The following is a 20,289-nucleotide window of genomic DNA, read 5'->3' on the forward strand; positions in this document are numbered from 1 at the left end:
CAAGGGACCTGGCATATGTGGCATACTGTTCTTAATATGTTTGCTCCCCTTCTTGGCGCTATGTGTTTTAACCAAGGTCACCTCTCCGAGAAAGGTTGTTTCCCCAGGTAGGGATTTTTCCCTGAAGTTAGGGAAGGAATAAAACCCCTTAACTAAGTGCCAAGCGGGTAGTTAATCACTTTAACTATGAACAATCACGCCTAAGCTACATAATCTTTACTCCCTGGAATGGAGATAAGAAACGCCCTAACCTTTGGAATAGAAATTGGTAGGATTAAAATCAACTGGTATAAATACAGATGTAACAAAGACAATAGAACACAGAACTTAGCTGGATATCCTAGACAGAACTTGGCTGGAGATTGTGGCTAGAGATCCTGGCAAGGCTGCTGATCAACTGAACGCTGTCTCTGTGTCATTCCTTCTTCGCCGACTCTGTCCACACCTTTGGGGACCCCTGGACCTGCTGGGGATGGACCCCAGAAGTTGGGTTAATTTGCACATAGTCCCTCTGATTGGCTGGTGGGTGTGGCTTGGGGCATAGCGAAGGTACGGTCAATTAGCATCTTTGTCTTTTATTAGTGTAGATTGTTATAATTGTTCTCTTTTATTATTAGTTATTTTGTTCACTGCTTACTGTGCCAAATTTATAAATTAAACTTTATAATAGGTGTGTGTGAATAGGGAAAAACAACATATAGAGGTTCCCGTATTATCTGAGGTTTCAGGCGTCCACTGAGGGTCTCAGAGCATATCTCCCTCTGTTAAGGGGTGATTACTGTATTCTATTTTACCATTTTCACACAGTTACAGATACCTGCAATTATCCTATGTAGTCATATATTTATACATTTAGGGCAAAGGTTTTTCCTTATTCACCATGATGTTCCCAGGTCTAGAGTAGGACCTAGCATATAGTAAACACTCAATAAATATTTGTTGATTTATTTATGTAAATTTTTAAACATACAAAACTATGATATATAATGTTATAGACTCTTAAGTATGTAGAAAAAGATCAATATATAAATGGGAAAGAGACATAATCAATTTGGGGTAGAGTTTATCTCTGGGGATGGTGGATGGTCAATAGGATCAGAAAGTAGGACAAAGAGGTCTTAATCTCAATATGTGATTTTTTTTAAAATTGTGAAGGAAATACATTTATTAAATTGACTGATTTGTTAAACCTGAGTGGTGGCTATATATAAGTATTGTTAAAGTATTTTTTGTAATTTTCTGATCTAGATATTTCATAATAAAAACAATTTTTTCAGAGATTTGAAATGACAAAATTATAGAGATGGAGAACAAATTCGTGGATATGGTGAGGAAGGAGTGGTGACTATAAATGGGTGGCAGGAGGGAGATCTTATTGGTGACCAAAAAGTTCTGTGTCCTGATGTTGGTGTTAGTTACCCTAAGCTACAGGTAATAAAATGGCATAGCATCATACAAGCATACACTTTATGCCAATGTCAGTTTTGTGGTTCTGCTTGTGCTTCCGTTATATAAAATACAACCACTGGGAGAAACTGGGGGAAGGATACACATCCTGTCCCATCTTCATAACTTCCTCTGAATCTATATTTCAAACTAAACGTTTTTGTGTGTTTTTTAATAAAAAGAGAACTACATAGCCCATCTATTATTTCTATTAAACCATGAGACAAGTGAGGCCCCCCCAAGAAGAAAAACACTTTGTAGTAGATGGTGCACAGGGCAGGGCAGAGAGGCCTGCAGAACCTCCAGTTTTCATTGAACAATCATGGGTCTAGACCAGTGGACGTCAAACTCATTAGTCAACGGAGCCAAATATCAACAGTACAATGATTGAAATTTCTTTTGAGAGCCAAATTTTTTAAACTTAAACTATATAGGTAGGTACATTGTTATTAACTTAATTAGGGTACTCCTAAAGCTTAGGAAGAGCCACACTCAAGGGGCCAAAGAGCCGCATGTGGCTCACGAGCTGCAGTTTGCCGACCACAGGTCTAGACCATGCATGTCAAACTCGCAGCCCACAGGCCGCATGCAGCCCACAATGAATATTTTTGTGGCCCAGCCAATATAATGGTATGTAAGAAACATTTTAATAAAAATTTCATAACTTAATTTTTACATATTCTGTTATACATAATTTATCTATATATATAAAAACCTAAGCAACTATTACAACCGGATGACTGGTGGTAGCTATTATGAGCACTGACCACCAGGGGGCAGATGCTCAACACAGGAGTTGCCCCCTGGTGGTCAGTATGCTCTCACAGTCAACCTCCTGCGGTCCTTTCCCCCAGCCGGCCAGCCTGTCCCGATCGGCCCCTATTGACCCTGATTGCTGGCCAGGCCAAGGGACCCCACTTGCGCATGAATTCGTGCACTGGGCTTCTAGTTATTAATAATGACTGAGTACTATAATCGTGTTGCATTAATTTCCCTATGCGCCTTATGCACAGGCACACCATTTCTATCCACTAATACTAGCAGTGAATATTTTAGCAGCCAATTGCCATGTCATTAGTCTTGGACTGACTTGTTTGGTGTGCGCAAAAGGAAATATTTCGCTTTCAGAGAACAAGAAAAATAGGTTTATTCGCGTTACACTTATTAATTTGTGCAGTTATTCAGTGTCTGGTAAGTTAATGTTCAAGAAAAAGTATTAATTTTTATTAAAATGTTCTATTATTTTATGTTAACAATGACTCATTTATTTCAGCCGTTTGTTTTCATCATGTCTCTATCAAAATAAACCTACGTTTCCATGAAAATTGAAGCTTTTGTTTTTTGGTGGCCCACATAAACTTACACCTTGTTTATCTGGCCCGTGTTAGCCTTTGAGTTTGACATGCTTGGTCTAGACCAGTGGTTCTTAACCTTCCTAATGCTGTGACCCTTTAATACAGTTCCTCATGTTGTGGTGACCCCCAATTTCATTGTTACAAATTGAACATAATTAAAGCATAGTGATTAATCACAAAAACAATATGTAATTATATATGTGCTTTCCGATGGTCTTAGGCGACCCCTGTGAAAGGGTCGTTTGACCCCCAAAGGGGTCGCAACCCATAGGTTGAGAACCGCTGGTCTAGACCCTTCAATAGCTCTTTGTTAGGGCTGTGATATCACAGCGGCTTCCCATTGAGTAACTCAGGCTGCATTGCATAGCTGAAGATCCCAGATATGAGATATCAAACCAATATTAAAGTTGCATAACTTGGGTTGAAATCCCAGCTCTGCCACTTCGTAAGGGATTGACCTACTTCAACCTCTGTTAGCCTCAGTTTTCTCATCTGTAAAATGAGGACAATGTGATTATATGCCACACCTGGTGTTCAAATCAAATAATATAATGTACAATGCTTGGCATAAAACTTGGCACATAGTAAGGATGCAATTAAGTCATGAAACGCAGCCTTAAAGTAAACCCAAAAACATCAATTTGTCCAAGTATATAACCAGGTGAGATGTGAAGGTTCTTGCTGAGAAGTATTAAATTGTGGGTACGTGGAGGTAGGGATGAGAAAAGAGATAAGGCAAACTCAATAAAATTACCACAATTATCCCAGTAGTCGGTAAACTGTAGCTCGCGAGCCACATGTGGCTCTTTGGCCCCTTGAGTGTGGCTCTTCCACAAAATACCACATGCGGGCGCGCATGTACAGTGCGATTAAAACTTCGTGGACCATGCGCAGAAGTCGATATTTTGTGGAAGAGCCACACTCAAGGAGTCAAAGAGCCGCATGTGGCTCGCGAGCCGCAGTTTGCCGACCGCTGATGCCCTCTATTTGCTATGAGAAAGTAGCTGGGAAGCCCTTGACCAGTGTGGCTCAGTTGTTTGGGCATCATCCTGTGCACCAAAAGGTTGCTGGTTCGATTCTTGGTCAGGGCAAATGCCCGGGTTTTGGGCTCGAAATCCGGTAGGGGGCATGCAGGAGGTAGCCGATAGATGTTTCACTCTCACATGGAGGTTTCTCTCTCCCCCGATCCCTTGCTCTCTTTCTAAAAATCAATTTAAAAAAAAAAATTTTTTTTTAAAGAGAGAGAGAGGAAGTAGCTGGGACAACCATACCCCCATCAGCAAAAGAAAAGAAAAGAATATAAAATAAAGTGGCTCATTTTGTTTGTGCAATCCTGTAGACTACCACAGGGTATAATCACAAATTCAATGCTGAACAATAGGGAATTAGATTAACCAAACACAAAAACCAAAAATAGCTAAACACTTGAAGTTCCCAAACTACGGTGATACCATAGATTGTGGTTGTTTAAAATTAAACAGAAAAAATGTGAGCACTTCTTTTCTTTGGTCACGAACCAACTAAATTTAAAACTACTGAAACTAGATTTAATCTGAGAGGAGGACCGGGCTCCACTTTCAGTTGCCGAAGAAAAGCATGCCAGCTCCAGAAGCATACACACACAAGAAATTGGAGACTTAATTTATTCTCAAAAGGTGCATTAACATTGACTACAAACCCACTTGAAAATCTGAAATCAGAACCACAAAGAAAGTAGAAGGAATTGGTCTTTCCATTGAATTTATAATGACAAGGTGTGAAACGTGTCTTCCAAAATATATAAATCAGGTATCTAAAAGATGAAACAATCTAAAATAAAACTATCTGTAAAACTAAATCACAAAAAGTAGTTAAAAATATGTGAATATTGCTAATGTGACTTGGAATCAGTAAATGGGTGTCTATTATAAAAAGAAAAAAATAAAGGTAAAGCACATTTTATTTTCAGTAATGAGATTCCAAAAGCATACCCATCCCCCTTTATAAATGCTTTTAAATCAGTAATATTTATGACAAAAAGTACTTGTTTCATTTTGACAAGATATTAAGTACAGCAGTAAATCTAAGTTTAATACCCATCACATATTTTGCAAAAATAATGAAATCGAGGTAATAAAAGAACTCTTAAGAAAGCCCTACTTTTAAAGTCTTCCTGACAAGAAGAATTGATACTCTGTGTTTCTGGTTGGATTATTCAATTTGCCATATTGGCTGAATGTAGTAAAATTTCCTTTAATTTTATTTAAAACACAAAGTTTTAAATGATCAATGATCTACGAGCACAATTTTTTCCTTTAATTTCAGTGTCTGAGAGCTCATATTCCCCCACTCACTCCCTTATATAACATTTTTCCTAGCAAAATGGGAAAATATGTATTCATATTATCAGCTGTCAGAGCAACAGAATTCTCTACAGTGAATTAATTTCATATTATTTACAAAAGAAAAGAATTACATCAAAAGAAGTAAGATAAGAATAATAAAATGAACCAGAATATTTCTTCTTGTGGAAAATAAAAATGGAAAAGTAAATTCCATTAGTAAATTGTCAATTAAAGGATAGATTTGGGAAAGAATATCTTCTAAAGTCTAAATGGACTTAAAAAGTTAGAAGAGTTAGGCAGTGGAGATTATAATAGTCAAGAGACATCTTTGTTTCACTTTTAAGCTTTTTTACAGAATATGTAAAGAGTTGTAAAAATGAAAGTACTGTAATACTGAAGGTCAATTTTAGTCAAAGTAGGAAAAAGAGATTCAGAGTTAAGCTAAAATTTCCTATCTTGATGTCATCTGCATTCTTTCCTAACTTTAAATGTATTATTAATTTAAATTCATTATCATCAGAATTCAGATTATAAAAATGTATGGATGTAAAAGTGTTAAAAGCAGCTGGATTCAGAAACCAATTTTTCCCTTCTTATTTCAAAAACAGTTTTCAAATTTCTAATGCCATCTCCCAGGTGCTTCCTGCCTGTTGTGAAGAACCCTCTATTTAGGGACGACAGGGGACAATCCATTTCACCTCCGTTCTTCCTGCTGGCTTCCAATATGTCACAGGGAAATGAAGAGTTTGAAATGAAGAGTTTGATGAGACAAGCTTTCTATGCCTGTTGGTTTATTTCCTTTATTTTAAGGCATAAGTCTTTGTATGATAATGGAGTAGTTTGCAAAGCTACAGAGATTCAGTCCTTACATGGAAATTTCATTTATGTTTACTTCAGGGTTTATTTGTTTTTTGACACCTAGATTCTATTCTGATGTGACTGCCTGTATCTAAGAGGAGTTTTGAGGGCGAGGAAACTGAGTTTTGAAAGAGCCATTTTCTAAACAAGCAGGTAATTTGTAAAATAAAATACTTGTCAAAGTCCTGTAATTCCCAAAGAGTTTGCTATAATCTAAAAGATATTATATGTGCTACTCTGATCACTTATTAAGCAACTTAATAGCAACTTGAGCCCATAGTGTTTTTGCAACTTGACTTGTATCTTGGTCTCTGGTTATAGTTTGGTTTCACCTGTAATAGGTGTTAAACTAAAAAACTTAAAAATAAGAAATGAAGTTGTTTCTGAACAGGTAGAAGGCTTTAAGCATCTGGAGTCATAAGCAGAGGGGGGAGAATCGATACACAGTTGGTTCACTGTGGTAACAACCACCGGCATAGATAATTCCCTCTCCAGAGCCACCTTTTCAGTTGCAAAAAATCAATTCCTTTGTCCCTAAAACTGAACACCCCTCTGGTATCATGAGAGGTGGTATATACCAAAAGAAACAAACAAAAAAGAAGCAGGAGAGAAAGGTAGGAGAAGAGGGTAGAGGGGGGATGACAGGGAGTTGGAGAAGGAGGAACTTTTTACCACAGTTGTGCTCAATCGATGTCTTTTGAACAGAACTAATTGAAGATGATATTATTAAACATTAAATTTAGTTTTTTCAGTTCTGCCCCAGGATTTCTAAAAACAGTCAATTGTTTTATCTGGAGTCGCCGGCAAAGCATGAAGCCATGTGCCTGCCTCTTAGCTCTGAATGTCTCTGGTCATGCGGCTCTAAGGCTCTCCAGGCTGCTGGGCTCAGCCTCCTGCTGGTTCTAAACGCCGGCCCAGCACTTAGCACTCCAGAGACATTCTTCCTGGAATGAAGATTTAACTTGCAGGTCATTTAATTAGCAAAGGAGCATGCTTATTTGGTCTCAATTCTAATTATGCTATTTAAAAACGAATAGTATTTTAAGAAAAACCTCAATTATACTTACAACTTATAAGATAGTAACTTATTTAAGACTGAAATATTAATTAGTGCACCTTTTTTGGAATATGGTTTGGAAATACTTAAAATGTTAATACATGGCCCTGGCCAGGGAGCTCAGTTGGTTAGAGCATCACCCCGATATGCCAAGGTTGTGGGTTTGATCCCCCGTCAGGGCACATACAAGAATCAACCAATGAATGCAAAAATAAGTGGAATAACAAATCAGTGTTTCTCTTCCTCTCAAATCAATAAATAAAAAATAATGCTAATGCACATATTCTTTGACTCTAAAATTCCACTGCCAGAAATTTATTCAACATATATATCTCCAGAAACACATTAGTATAGAGGTGTTTCCTGCATTGTTGTTTGTAATAGCAAAAAGCTGGGAACAACTGGTAAGGGGATTGATTCAATGAATAGTGGAGCATTTTATACCATGGAATATTGTGCAAATGTGTATGAATGAGGTTGAGCTTTTTGTTACCATAAGGTATATTACGCTATGTAGATATAGAGAGATTCTCAAATGTTAAATTAAAAAAGCAAATTGCAGAGCAGAATGTAGAATACTATCTGTGAGCTTTTTAAAAACAATTTAAATATATGCTTATCTTGCATTAAAAATCTCTGGGAGAAAAGACAAAGGATTTTTTAACAACAGTCACCTCTGGAGAGTGGGACAGGTTGGCCATTTTATTTTCCACTTCATAGCCTCCTGACCTGAGTAGATTTCTAACCATGGTAATAACCATGTCATTACTTTTAGATGAATTGAAAACTAGCTCCTAATAGAAGGTTATATTACACGTACATGAACAACAGCAGAGCGGCCGCTCTTTTCTGAGCCAATTGGTGGACGCCTCTCTGCCTAGCCACATCCTCATCTGCCTCAGGGTCACTCAGGCGACGCGAACAGATGTTAACTCATTCCATACACAGCAAAATGGTAAACACAGCTGTTTACTCTCAACACTCCATTCGGCCGGTGTGCTTTCAATTTTAAACACGCTGACCTCGCCAGTTGCTAAACATCGCCTTTCTTCCCGGTCTACCTCGCAGGAGATCCGGGAGCCCGGAGCAGAGGGGCGCTGGTGCGTGTCTGGGAGGAGCTGCCCGGCCCCAGGGCGAACGGGCTCCACACTCAGGCAGCTGCACACAAACAGCTTTTTCTGCATCGCCCCGCGGCGCCACAGTCACCCCCCTGTCGACCGCCTGAGCGCACGTCCTCGACCTGCGAGCCAGCCCGTGTAGGAACTCGGTTTGAAAATTCCCAAGTAGGAAGAACAGAAACTGGTATGGGATTCCTCCTCCCGCAGACAGGCACTTTCTTCTTAAATTCTGTGGGTTTTTGTTTTTTTTTTTTTCCAATTCTACTTCTGTCTTTTTCATTCTCCCTTAACTAGTTCCTAGAAACATCTGCCTGTTTCTCTTCTGGTCTCGGATACGTAAATCAAAGTCACTCCTTTCCCGTCTCGCTGGGTCGGGTGTTGACCTCCTTAATTAACCGTGAACGTTCTCTCTTCCCGTGCTTCATTTTTAAATGATTTTGAAGACGTTGGGCTTGAAAGTCCGCAGCTTAAATATTTCTTCCAAATCTAAAATTTTCCTCCTCTAAAAATTATATTTCAAGAAAGCATTTTTTTTTTAAACAGTCATTTTGCTCCAAGGGTAGTATTCTGAGCCTGAACTACAGTGCCAACAAGCACGGGCTTGTTACCCAGCCACAGTTTAAGGGAGAAACCAATAAGTTTAAAGAAAAGTTAACTCATCGTATTACCAGGTAATATCTCTCATTTTTTCACTATCTCTAATGTGCTCTTCAAATATGTATAATAATATTAATGAAGAAAAGGACTGTGATTTTTATGTGTAAATTGGGAAGCTAACTTTTCCAGAGTCCGTTTCTCCCAAACATTGCTCTGCCTCCCTCAGGAAAACAGCAATCAAATTTCCAGGTTAACCCCAAGTAGCCCCCGCGTTACTGGGTTGAGAAATGTTATTTAGAAAATAAGGGGAAATACGCATTTTTCTAAAAGTTTGGGGGCTAGTCTAGTGTCAGTAGCTAAAACTGTATTTTACTGTATCAGTAACTCTTAAAAGTCCAGATACTTATTTTTGCCATTAATCCATATTAACAATCCAGTACTTTGTCAGCTCTCAGTTTGGGCACTAATGGAAGGGTGCTATTAACAGCCCTCAAAACTGAAGTTCCTTTACTTCTTCTGCCACTTGAGAAAAAGTTCTGCCTCAAAATTGTAATAACACTAAGTTCCTACAAATCAACTTGGAGATATCCAAATGTGTGTTTCCTACAAAAAGCACCAAACATCAGTTTTATCTGGCAAACATCAAAGTATCTCAGACCACAGAACTATACATTTCTGGACCTCACAGGAAGCAGGGCCAGGACCTTCAGCCAGCCAACCAAAGGTCTCAGCTGCCACTCCATCGCAACTCAGCAAGGCAGCAATACGGAAATTAACCACTGCTACCAAGACAGGACAGGCACCCCCCCAAAAAGGAATGGACAGAAATTTCAAACCCACCTTCTCAATTTCTGGTGGTTTTTGTTGTTGTGGGGTTGTTAATTCTCGCCCGAGGATATTTTTCCATTGATTTTTAGAGAGAGTGGAAGGGAGAGGGAAAGACAGAGGCAAACATCAATGTGAGAGAAACACATCTATTGGTTCCCTGCATGGCCTTGATGGGAATCGAACCTGAGACCCTTGGGTCCACAGGCTGACGCTCTATCCATTGAGCCAAACCAGCTAGGGCTCAATTTCTGGTTTTCGATTACATAGGATTATTCAACCCACCATCACACTAAACTCACACAAAAACAACCAGAAGGCCCAAGTAAATGGGTTTTTTATTTGCACATTCTATGTGATTTTATGTAAAAACAAATGACAGAAAACTTGAAATTTTTAGGTAAAAGCACCATGTCCTAGAATGTCACAGTTGGTATAAATTCTGGAACTGGAGTATGATACAATTGATGTACATAAGGACCTTGAAACAGGAAGTGCCTTTGGGATCTATCAGCCATTTATTCAACTCCTAAAATGAAAAACGAAGTGAGGATTACAAGGCATTTCCTGCAGAGAATTCCCAGTCTAGCTAAAAAGATAACACTGTGTAAGTTTTTAAAAAGTGTGAGATTGGCAGGTGAAGAGGAGCAAGGGATGGTGGCTTTTGGTTGTCTTTCCATAGTGCTTGATATTCAAACCATCCGTACATGTATGACTTTGAAAAAAGTTTGAGTTAAATTATGATTGCAATGGAAATGGAGGGAAGGGACAGACATGACAAGAAATAGGAAGAATTCTGCTCTGGAAGTAGGGTGTATGTGGATCCTTCCCTCTGCTTTCTGTCCAGGATCTATCAACAGGTTCACTCTGTCCCCAGAACCTCCCACAAATTCTTCCTCCTCACCTTCCTTCCCGCTCCTGCTTTAGGCTGCAGTAACCTCCTCACAATCACCTTCCTCTGGTGCATAAGTTCTCACCTTTTATGACCCCTTTGGCAGTCAAGGTGAAGACTATGGACCCGCTCTCAGGATACTGTGTTTAAATCATACAATTAAATATGGAGATCACAAAAGATGAATTCTAAAATGCACATATAACATAATTTTTAAGTTGCGGTGTAATAATACATGCACTCCTTTATTAATTCATTAAATGGTAAGATGTAGCCCAGGGTCTAATGGCTATAGTAATTTGGGTTTAGTGAAACATGTAAAGCGTATTTTGAGATATCTGCAATAACTATACAATGATACCAAAATACCTGACTTCTACTGGTGATAAACTCACTACTTCTGCTAATTCTACTGTGATCTGCTGCCTAGATATATTTGAAGAATATGCTCAATTTCAGTTAAGAGTTTAGTGACAATAACAATGTAATTTTTTCCTATCCAAGTTCTTGGACCCCAAGCATACCAACCATGGACCTCTTGCAAGTCCTAGGACTGGGTAAGAAGCTCTGCTCTGGGACCTGGCTCTCCAGACCAGCCTCCCACCGTGCCACCAAATCTAATGCTGTCATCCTTCTGCTCAAAAAGTCTTCACTGGGGCCCTGACTGGTTTGGCCCCATGGATAGAGCATCGGCCTGCGGACTCAAGGGTCCCAGGTTCAATTCCGGTCAAGGGCACGTACCTTGGTTGCAGGCACATCCCCAGTGGGGAGTGTGCAGAAGGCAGCTGATCGATGTTTCTCTCTCATCGATGTTTCTGGCTCTCTATCCCTCTCCCTTCCTCTCTGTAAAAATAAATAAAATATATTTAAAAAAAAAAAAAGTCTTCACTGGGCCCCTTACTTCCCAGGTGGCATACAAACTTCTGAAAAGCAGGCAAAGCCCTTGGTGCTCTGGTCTCTGCTCACCAACTCAAGCTTATTCTCCACTCCCCAACTATTAGTTTCCTATTTTGCATTAGAAGCCCCACACAATAGGAGAACTTTGTTCTCTCACAGCTCCGCGTCCTCTTGGCTTGGAACTCCTTCACCCTGCTTATTGGTCAGGCCAACTCCTTATCTTTTTTTTTAATCCTCACCCATAATTTATATATTTTTTCTATTGATTTTAGAGGGGAAAGAAGAAAGAATGCAACATTGATCGGGTTGCCTCCCTACCTGGGAATTGAAACCACAACCTAGGTGTGCCCCGAGCAGGAGTGGAACCTGTAACCTTTGGTCTGTTTTGGTGTACAGGATGAGGCTTAACCAACTGAGCCACCTGGCTGAGCAGGCCAGCTCCTTTTCTTTAAGTACCGGCCCAAAGCCGCCTCCACTCTGAGGCCTTACCTGACCCCTTCAGGCAGTTACAAGTGTTTCATCTCTGCTTCCCCTGCTCTTTGTAGATACCTCATTATATTATCTTATTGTATAGATGGCCCTTGAACAACTTGGGGGTTACAGGCACCGACTCTCCTGCCCGACACAGTCGAAAACCCACATACGACTTTTGACTCCCCTAAAACTTAACTACTAACGTCCTACTGTTGACTGGAAGCCTTACCAATAACAAAAACAGTTGATTAACACCTATTTTGTATGTTATATATATTATATGCTGTATTCTTACAATAAAGGAAGCTAGAGAAAATGTTATTGAGAAAATGTATTTACAGTATTTATTGAAAAAAAATCCCCGTATAAGCGGACCCAAACCCTTGTTGTTCAAGAGTCAGCTGTACTATAACTGTTGGTAAGTGTGTCTCCCCACTACCCAGGATCTCCTTAAGGGCAGAGACCATTTTTAACTTTCTCCAGGACTTTGCCTTGTGCCTGGCACAAGTAGATACTCAGTAAGTATCTGTTGAATGATTGAGTGAATGACTAAATAAATGAAAGAGATAAATATAAAGAGAAGTCAGTGCCTGGCTGGTACTGCTCAGTAGTTGAGCATCGACCCATGAACCAGATCACCAGTTCGATTCCCAGTCAGGGCACACACGCCCAGGTTTCAGGCTGGAACCCTAATAGGGAGTGTGCAGGAAGCAGCTGATTGATGTTCCTCTCTTCCCCTTCCTCTCTCTCTCTCTTCTTGTCTCTAAAATCAATAAACATATCCTCATGTGAGGATTAAAAAATAAATAACACTACAATTTCTGATCTGGGTTAATACAGAAAAAGTGAAATGGAGAATGAAGGGGGAAATTATGTTAATGAAATTTTGAATTAACTAATTTTTACATATTCTAATTTTTTTCAAAGATAATAATTCATGATACAGTAGAGGATAATTGTCCGTTAAAACACAGCATTTATCCTGGTATTCTTATTATACATAAATATGCTATAGAAAAGACCCCAACCTAGAAAAAGGATGCATTCTAAAACAAGACTTGCAAACCAGTTGTCTGGAATTTATAATGCAATTTCCCTCAGAAGCCAATTTAAATCAGTGATAAGGTACCCAGTTATCACACCGAAGTCCTTTTGATTTATAATGTGCCTGAATGGATCTACATTTAGTTTAAAATTGGTAGAAAATAATACTATTCAATACTATTGCAGTATAGCTAATTAAGCAAAACAGTAAGCAGTAGAAGTGAATGTGAGCATTATTTGTCTTGAATATTGACAATGGGGGCAAGATGGGCTTAAATGTAGCAGGGCGAGGAAGCCCAGGGAGACATTGTGAAGAACAGAAGGAATCTCTAGTTATTTCAGAAGCTTTTGAGGTGAGTAGCCCTAGCTCTTTGATACGTATAATTTCACTTCAAGACTTAGGACCTTTCCTTGTGGCTCACAAATGGCTCACACAAAGAGAGAAATTATTTTGCAGTAATTGAAAAAGTTTTGGAAGACAACAAAGAACGGAGGAATGGAATTAAAGAGGCTATGTGAATCCTATAAAGTTTACTTGGGTTGCATTAGCCAAACTAGGGAGAAAAAAGAAGAAAGTACACATGGCATGGTATATGTGGTGGTTATTATTGCTGCTCACCAAATATTTGATTTTCTCCCCTTGGGCACAGGGGACTGCTTGGCCCCCTTGTGGTTGGGTGGCACCAGAGTTCTGACCAATGGATTGGGAGAAGTGACAGGGCATTTAAACGCCAACAGAGATCCTTGAACTTCTCCCTTCCCACTGGCTCAGCAGCCTAGCCATAGTGGAGGAGGTAGCTGCTTTGTCAGTCTGGGTTCCTGAATGACTGAGAAAAGAGCCTCCCTGTGACACATGACAAACACAAATGGGTAGAGAAATCTCTGTTATTTCAGGATATAAACCATTGTAATTTTAAGCCTCTGAGGCTTTGGGGTTCTTTGTTTTGCAGCATAACCTAACTTATTATGACTGATGCATTATTCATATAATTTACCTCCGGAGAAAGGAAAAGGGTTATAGGGAAGAGATGGTGGGTTATGGATGCACTGGATAGATCCATAAAGGAGATTAGAGGAAGGAAGGAGAAGTATAAAATCTGATGGAAGGAATCCTTCCAAGCTGGATGCTCCAGGTTTGGGGAGATCTTGTGTTACCTCTGAAGTAAAAATCCTAATAACACCACACTCACAACCTGGGCAGACATGGTCATAGCCCTCTACTAACCTCATATGACTAAAAGATACATGGCCTAGCATACACCATTGAGCAGTGGTTCTCAACCTGCCTAATGCCACGACCCTTTAATACAGTTCCTCATGTTGTGGTGACCCCCAATTTCATTGTTACAAATTGAACATAATTAAAGCATAGTGATTAGTCACAAAAACAATATGTAATAATTACATATGTGTTTTCCGATGGTCTTAGGCGACCCCTGTGAAAGGGTCGTTCGACCCCCAAAGGGGTCACGACCCACAGGTTGAGAACCGCTGCCATTGAGGTATATGCTGGCTGCAGGCCCCAGAGCTTAAAAGCATTTGTAAGCATATTGAGAAAAAAGATACAAGAATGAATAAAAGCATGGGTTTGGAGTCAGACTGGCTTGAGTTCAAATCTCAGCTCTCCCTCTTAAGTCACTAAATCTTTCTGTGTCAATCTCCTTATCTCTAAAGTGGAGATAAAAGCAGAACCTACTTAAAAGGTTTGTTGGGAGCACTAAGTGAGGTCATATTTGTAAAGTGTCAAGTGTAATGCCTGGCATTACTAAGTATTCTAGCTTTTTCCAGTTCCCTGGAAGCCCACGCGTTAGTTTGTTATAGAATGGCCACCTCACTGCCATGCCTGGAACATCATAAATCCCATGGTAGCCGCAACCTGGATCTCTTGGGACTTTCAGGCATTAGCAGGCTCAGTGATGTTCCTCTGCCTCTGCCTGTAAGGTCTGCACACACCCACCCTCCTAGAGTGTGCCCCAAGATCAGAGGTGTACCCCACTTTAAAATAGATCCAGAGAAATCCAAATAGGCAACAGCAGTTCTCAACCTGTGGATCGTGACCCCTTTAAATACATCCTGCATATCAGAGATTTACATTACGATTCATTACTGTAGCAAAATTACAGTTATGAAGTAGCAACGAAAATAATTTTATGGTTGGGGGTCACCACAACATGAGGAACTGTATTAAAGGGTCGCGGCATTAGGAAGGTTGAGAACCACTGGATTAATAGATTAGAGCAGGATCATTTATGCTCCAAGATTCTTGTCACTGTACCTAAGAATTCCCTTGGTACTTTCCAGTTTTCCTGTGGTTTCTTTTTTTCTTCTTTTCTTTCCTTCCTTTTCTTTTTTCCGCTCTTCCTTCCTTTCTTCCTTTTTTTCCTTCTTTCTTTCTTTGATTGTTTGACAGAGAAAAAGAAAACTAAAGCTCAGTGGTATCCTTGTCCATTGAGGATCAATCAGAAAAGCAAACAATCTATGTAAAAATGGGAAAAATGACTTGCAAAACATATCATTTGCCCACAGCTGTCTGGGATCACATCTATGACACTGACTCAGGGAGCAGAGCAAAGACAGCCATCCAGGTCCCTTGGTAATGAAAATTCATCCAAAGGGTTATTGTCATAATGGCCAAAACACAGCAGATTCCTGTTTCTCCATCAGAACCAAAATCTGAAAACCCAAGTCCAAACTACTCTTTGCTTATAGGGTAGCACTCAAAGATCCACAGCCAGAGGAAAACGCAAAATTCTTTTAACCAGCTGCTGAAAAGTCCAGAGTTAGGAGGAAGTTGTTGTTGTTTTTCAAAATAAATGAGAATATATTAAGGCACAAAGACAAAAATCTACACTACAGTTTAAGTAGAAACTGAGACTACACAGAAATGAGGAGCTTACCTCTCCTCTGGCGCTCCCACCCACTGGGGGAGAGACTGCTCTCCTATCTGGGCACTGGAACCAAAAAGCATGAAAGCTCCCCATTGGACAGATGGAATAGCAGGCCTAGGAGACTCAGTATTTGGTCCATGGTCAAACCACCAGAAGTGGACCCCAAATTTTCAACTTCCTACTTCAAAATTCTGCCCACTGCACCACAACTTCCTACTTTCCTGGGAATGGAATCTGAAAGCTACCGAACTCCCCCCATGTAGAAGCTGGCCTTCAAAGAGAAGCACGCATCTGCGGAACCCAAAGCTCCAAACTCCAGCACAAATGTGAGCCTACAGACAAGAGGCGGCAGTGTCTGCACCCTCCCCAGGCTTCTCCCCAACCACTGCCTCCTTCCCACCCCTTCACACCTATCAGCGCACACCTGACCAATCTTCTTGACTCCACTCTTGCTTTTTTTCAAGCAATATTCCAAAGGGCCTCCAGAGGATCTATATATATAAAAGCCTAATATGCTAAGTGTTCGACCGATTGGTTGACCGCTTGACCAGTCGCTATGATGCACACTGACCACCAGAGGGGCAGACACTCTGACCAATAGGTTAGCTTGCTGCTGGGGTCCGGCTGATCCGGACTGGGCAAGATGGGCCAGATATACCCTGGAGCCAACCTCCCACACTCCCTCTCCAGCCTGTAAAATATTTCTTCTAATTAATTTCCTTTCAAAGTGCACGAATTCATGCACCGAGCCTCTAGTATAAAATAAAAACCTAGTTCAGTTTCTCCCCCATTTAAAAAAGCTTTTATCCATGGCCCTCTGGATAAGTTCCAAGCTCTTCAGCAAGGCCTAAAAGGTCTGTGCCTGCTCACCTCTACCCTCCTCTTCAACCTTTTTGCAGAAAGACCTCCCTCACCAAGGAGTCTAAAGACATTAATTTGGCCCTAGCCGATGCTCAGTGGTTAGAGCATTGGCCTGCGGACTGAAGGGTCTCGAGTTCAATTCTGATGAAGGACATTTGGTTGCAGACTCAATACCCAGCACAGGTTGGGATGCGTGCAGGAGGCAACTAATTTATGTGTCCCTCTTACATCAATGTTTCTCTCTCTGTCTCTCCCCCACCCTCTGACTCTCTAAATGGAAAAAAGGATTAATGATAGATAGATAGATAGATAGATAGATAGATAGATAGATAGATAGATAGATACATTAATTTGTAGTGTCTGCCACCTTCCATAATGTAAATATTCCCATCATGGCTGATTTCTATTTACCAATGATTTACCTAGAGTTAGTGATTTAGCTCACAAAATCCTAAGTACTGTCTTTAACAATTGCCTCCCAGGAGTTCAGCACACCACTGATTCTCCAGCCTCCTCAGTCTTCTCATCTTGCTATCGTTTTAGTCACTTTGTTGCTTGTTAACATCCCCCTTGCCTGATGGACAGGGAAAATAGAGTGAGTGAACAAAGAAGCAGGTAATTTTTCTATCACTGGTTCTAGCAAAGGAGAATGAGTGGGGAGAAAGTTGAAACCAGTATTAGCTAGATGTTTGTGAGTTTCAATCACCCCATGCTCTCTGCCCCTACTACTGCAGACCACTAAAAGCAGATGCCATAGTCAAATATACAAAACGCAAACACACTTTCTGACCAAATACAGTACTGATGACCACAACCTGGAAAAAGCAAAGAAGAGAAATAAACTACGCTGGAAACCTAAGAAGGGTGAAGTTTATCAAGATGGTAGAGAGCAGGTTAAAATGGGAAACCAAACAACTTCTCTGGGTAGAAATAACATGGAAAATACTTTTCTGAATGTTAAAGATCTAGCAGCCCTCTGGACCAATATCTAAACAGGAAAAACATACCAAACTAACAGAAAACTGTTCAGCAAAATATAAATTTTTTATCTTAACGCGGTTGGAAACTGGGGAACAATTTTCTGGAGTTCTGTGATTAAGTCTCACTCTCTCCATCACCGAAATGGGCTCCTTGGGTGGTATTTATGCGGAGACAGAAGAGGAAGGCAGCTGGCCATATTTCCTTCCCTCTCTCTAGGACTCTGGCTTGCCTTCCCCTCCCTTCTGTTACTAACAGAGGCAGCACCACATGAATAATAGTTCACAAACTGTGTGCCTGATCTCTAGGGCACGTCAGAGTTCCTCTACGTTAAGGAGGTAGTTTCAAGGGAGACGGTCTGTAAAAGCAGTCTTATTTTTATGGCTCACTGAACGTTTACTGACATGAACCCCTCTCTGTGATGACATGTGTCAGATCCGACCTCTTGTTGACAAAGCTCCAGGCGGGGTAGAAAGGAATATCCAGCTTTGCTCCGTAATTTCAGCTTACTTGCTACCCAGGCGCTGGGGACTCCAGGGCTTTTAACTCTTTTCGGTCCAACCTCGAGGCTGACTCGACAGACCAGGTGCTAGGAGCAGGTCCAACGTCGAGCAATAAGAACATTAAAAAGTTCAACATTTAATCCCATCAATTAATTTGGACTAGACTGTTTGAATTCCAAAAATAACATTGGACCACAAAGGGTTAAAGGCTACCGTAGCAACAGCTGTTACTTGACTTTGGTATTATAGTTAAGGAACCTGAACTCAAGCCACGTAGAAAAAAATATGTAAAGATGGGAATAATATGTATATATATATATACATACACACACACACACACACACACACACATATACCTACGTAGGAGTGAAACAGGACTATCACAGAATCATTCTTACATATAGACAAGCAGAAGGAAGGAATGGAGGGCATTTCCATTCCAATCAAATGAACTGCAACTTAAGAAGGAGCCTGACACTAGAGGGGAAAAAATTAAAGCATGCACATAACAAAAGTGTCGTTGGTATTTGGGGCTGGCTACTTGTTTCAAGATCTGAAAAGAATCAAAGAGAGTAGGAGACAGATTTAATCTCAAGGTATCCTAAATCATTCAGTTACCCAACTCAGGGAGAATATAATGACCCTCTTTCACTGAAGTATAATATGGTCAGCAGAGCTGTGTCAGAGGAGCTAAAAGGGCAACTTATTGACACAAAAGGGAGAAAGTGGGGCTGGAATGAACTGTGCCATTATGCCCATGAGCGAGAAAAGAGGTGGGCAGTCACCCGGACATGGCCGTGTGTGAGTCACATCTGGCAGAGGCAGAAATGAGATCATAAAAGAGCAAGGATAGCAGATTGTTAGACGTTAAAACGGCAAATAGGTTACAAACCTTGCGAGTTATAATGAATGCAAAACTCTAATGTGGGTCAAGCCATCATGAAACCCAGCAGAAGCTGATTATTTGAGGCGGGGTGGAGGGGCCAAGAATTGGAATTATCCCGTATAGTATTCCAAAGGCCTGCTAATTTCAGAGGAAGAAAAGTGTGATGTTAAAAGAGCTGTAAGGCTTACCGGGTAGCAAGATAGAATATTGACATTTTAAACAGAGTAGAAGGGTGCAGTTTTTACAAATACCAAACTGTTAAAATATGCGTTCGCTGACTCTGCCACTGATTTGCCGGGTTATGTGTGTGTTCCTGTGTGCATATACATGCGAATTTCCTGACTTCCCTGGGTCGGAGAGACTTCTTCAGGTAAAATGACAAAACTAAAATACGTGGTTGGAAAAGTGGGAGAATACAAGGCTCCTTAGTAAATGAAAGGCCGAGATTGAATGACATCACTTTTTTGCTCCAGAGGCTAGAAAGGACCACTGGGAGACAAGAGCGGCCTGAGCCCAGCTGTTCGATGTAACCACAGCCACTTACCCGCCGCCGCCCTGTGCCTACCCACACCGAGCAGAACGCGAGCAGAACACAGCCTCGTCTCAGGACATTCCATCCCATGGATTATTTGATGACGTCCCTGTCTCTTACCCTCTACCAGGGTACAATTTTCTAAAAGCAGAGAAAATCCTTCCCAAGAAAATAAACACTCCAAAACAACTGTCCCATTCTCTTACCTATTTGGATTACATAATGACTATGAAGTCAAGACTTTTTTACTGACACGCCAGAAAAGAACTTTCAGCTCATAAGCTGAACTGCCTTTTCTCCACAGTCCAAGGCCCTAAAATCAAAGCAAACAAAACAAAACAAAACAAAAAACCAACTCCCTAAAAAGCAGCCCCCAGTGCCCACTTGGATAGAATGAAAAATTCCACTGCCTCAACTCTGCTCCCAATGGAAACTCAGATCAAAGTATTTTAAGTTTGAGGGGACATGTTAAGTCCTGTATCCTATATTCTTCAACAATAACAACAACAATACATATCCTAATGTCCAAAACTGCCCTGCATAGAAAGAGATCCCTGGGTATTTTTCTTGGCTCCATTGAGGGTAATTTAGACAAGTGTACATCTTAACTTTTTTGTTCAATGGGTTATAAAATGGAGTTACCAATAGTTGGTAACTGGCATTATGTACCAGCCACCAAGTAAAGCAGTGAACCCCCTCTCGACCCACCCCTGCACCAGGAGAAAAACCACTGGCCCCAGCCGACTGAAATCCC

General features: G+C 40.6%; 1 long non-coding RNA gene across 1 annotated transcript; it reads left to right on the top strand.

Annotated features, from left to right (window-relative positions):
- Positions 1-7,822: 7,822 nt before the first annotated feature.
- LOC118651948 lies at positions 7,823-11,234 on the top strand. The gene is made up of 3 exons (XR_004966370.1): positions 7,823-8,342; positions 8,702-8,829; positions 10,977-11,234. It is a non-coding gene; the product is annotated as an uncharacterized LOC118651948 (long non-coding RNA).
- The last annotated feature ends 9,055 nt before the right edge of the window (positions 11,235-20,289 follow it).

Source organism: Myotis myotis, unplaced genomic scaffold (genome assembly GCF_014108235.1).
Source record: "Myotis myotis isolate mMyoMyo1 unplaced genomic scaffold, mMyoMyo1.p scaffold_m19_p_3, whole genome shotgun sequence".
NCBI classification, from domain to species: Eukaryota; Metazoa; Chordata; class Mammalia; order Chiroptera; family Vespertilionidae; genus Myotis; species Myotis myotis.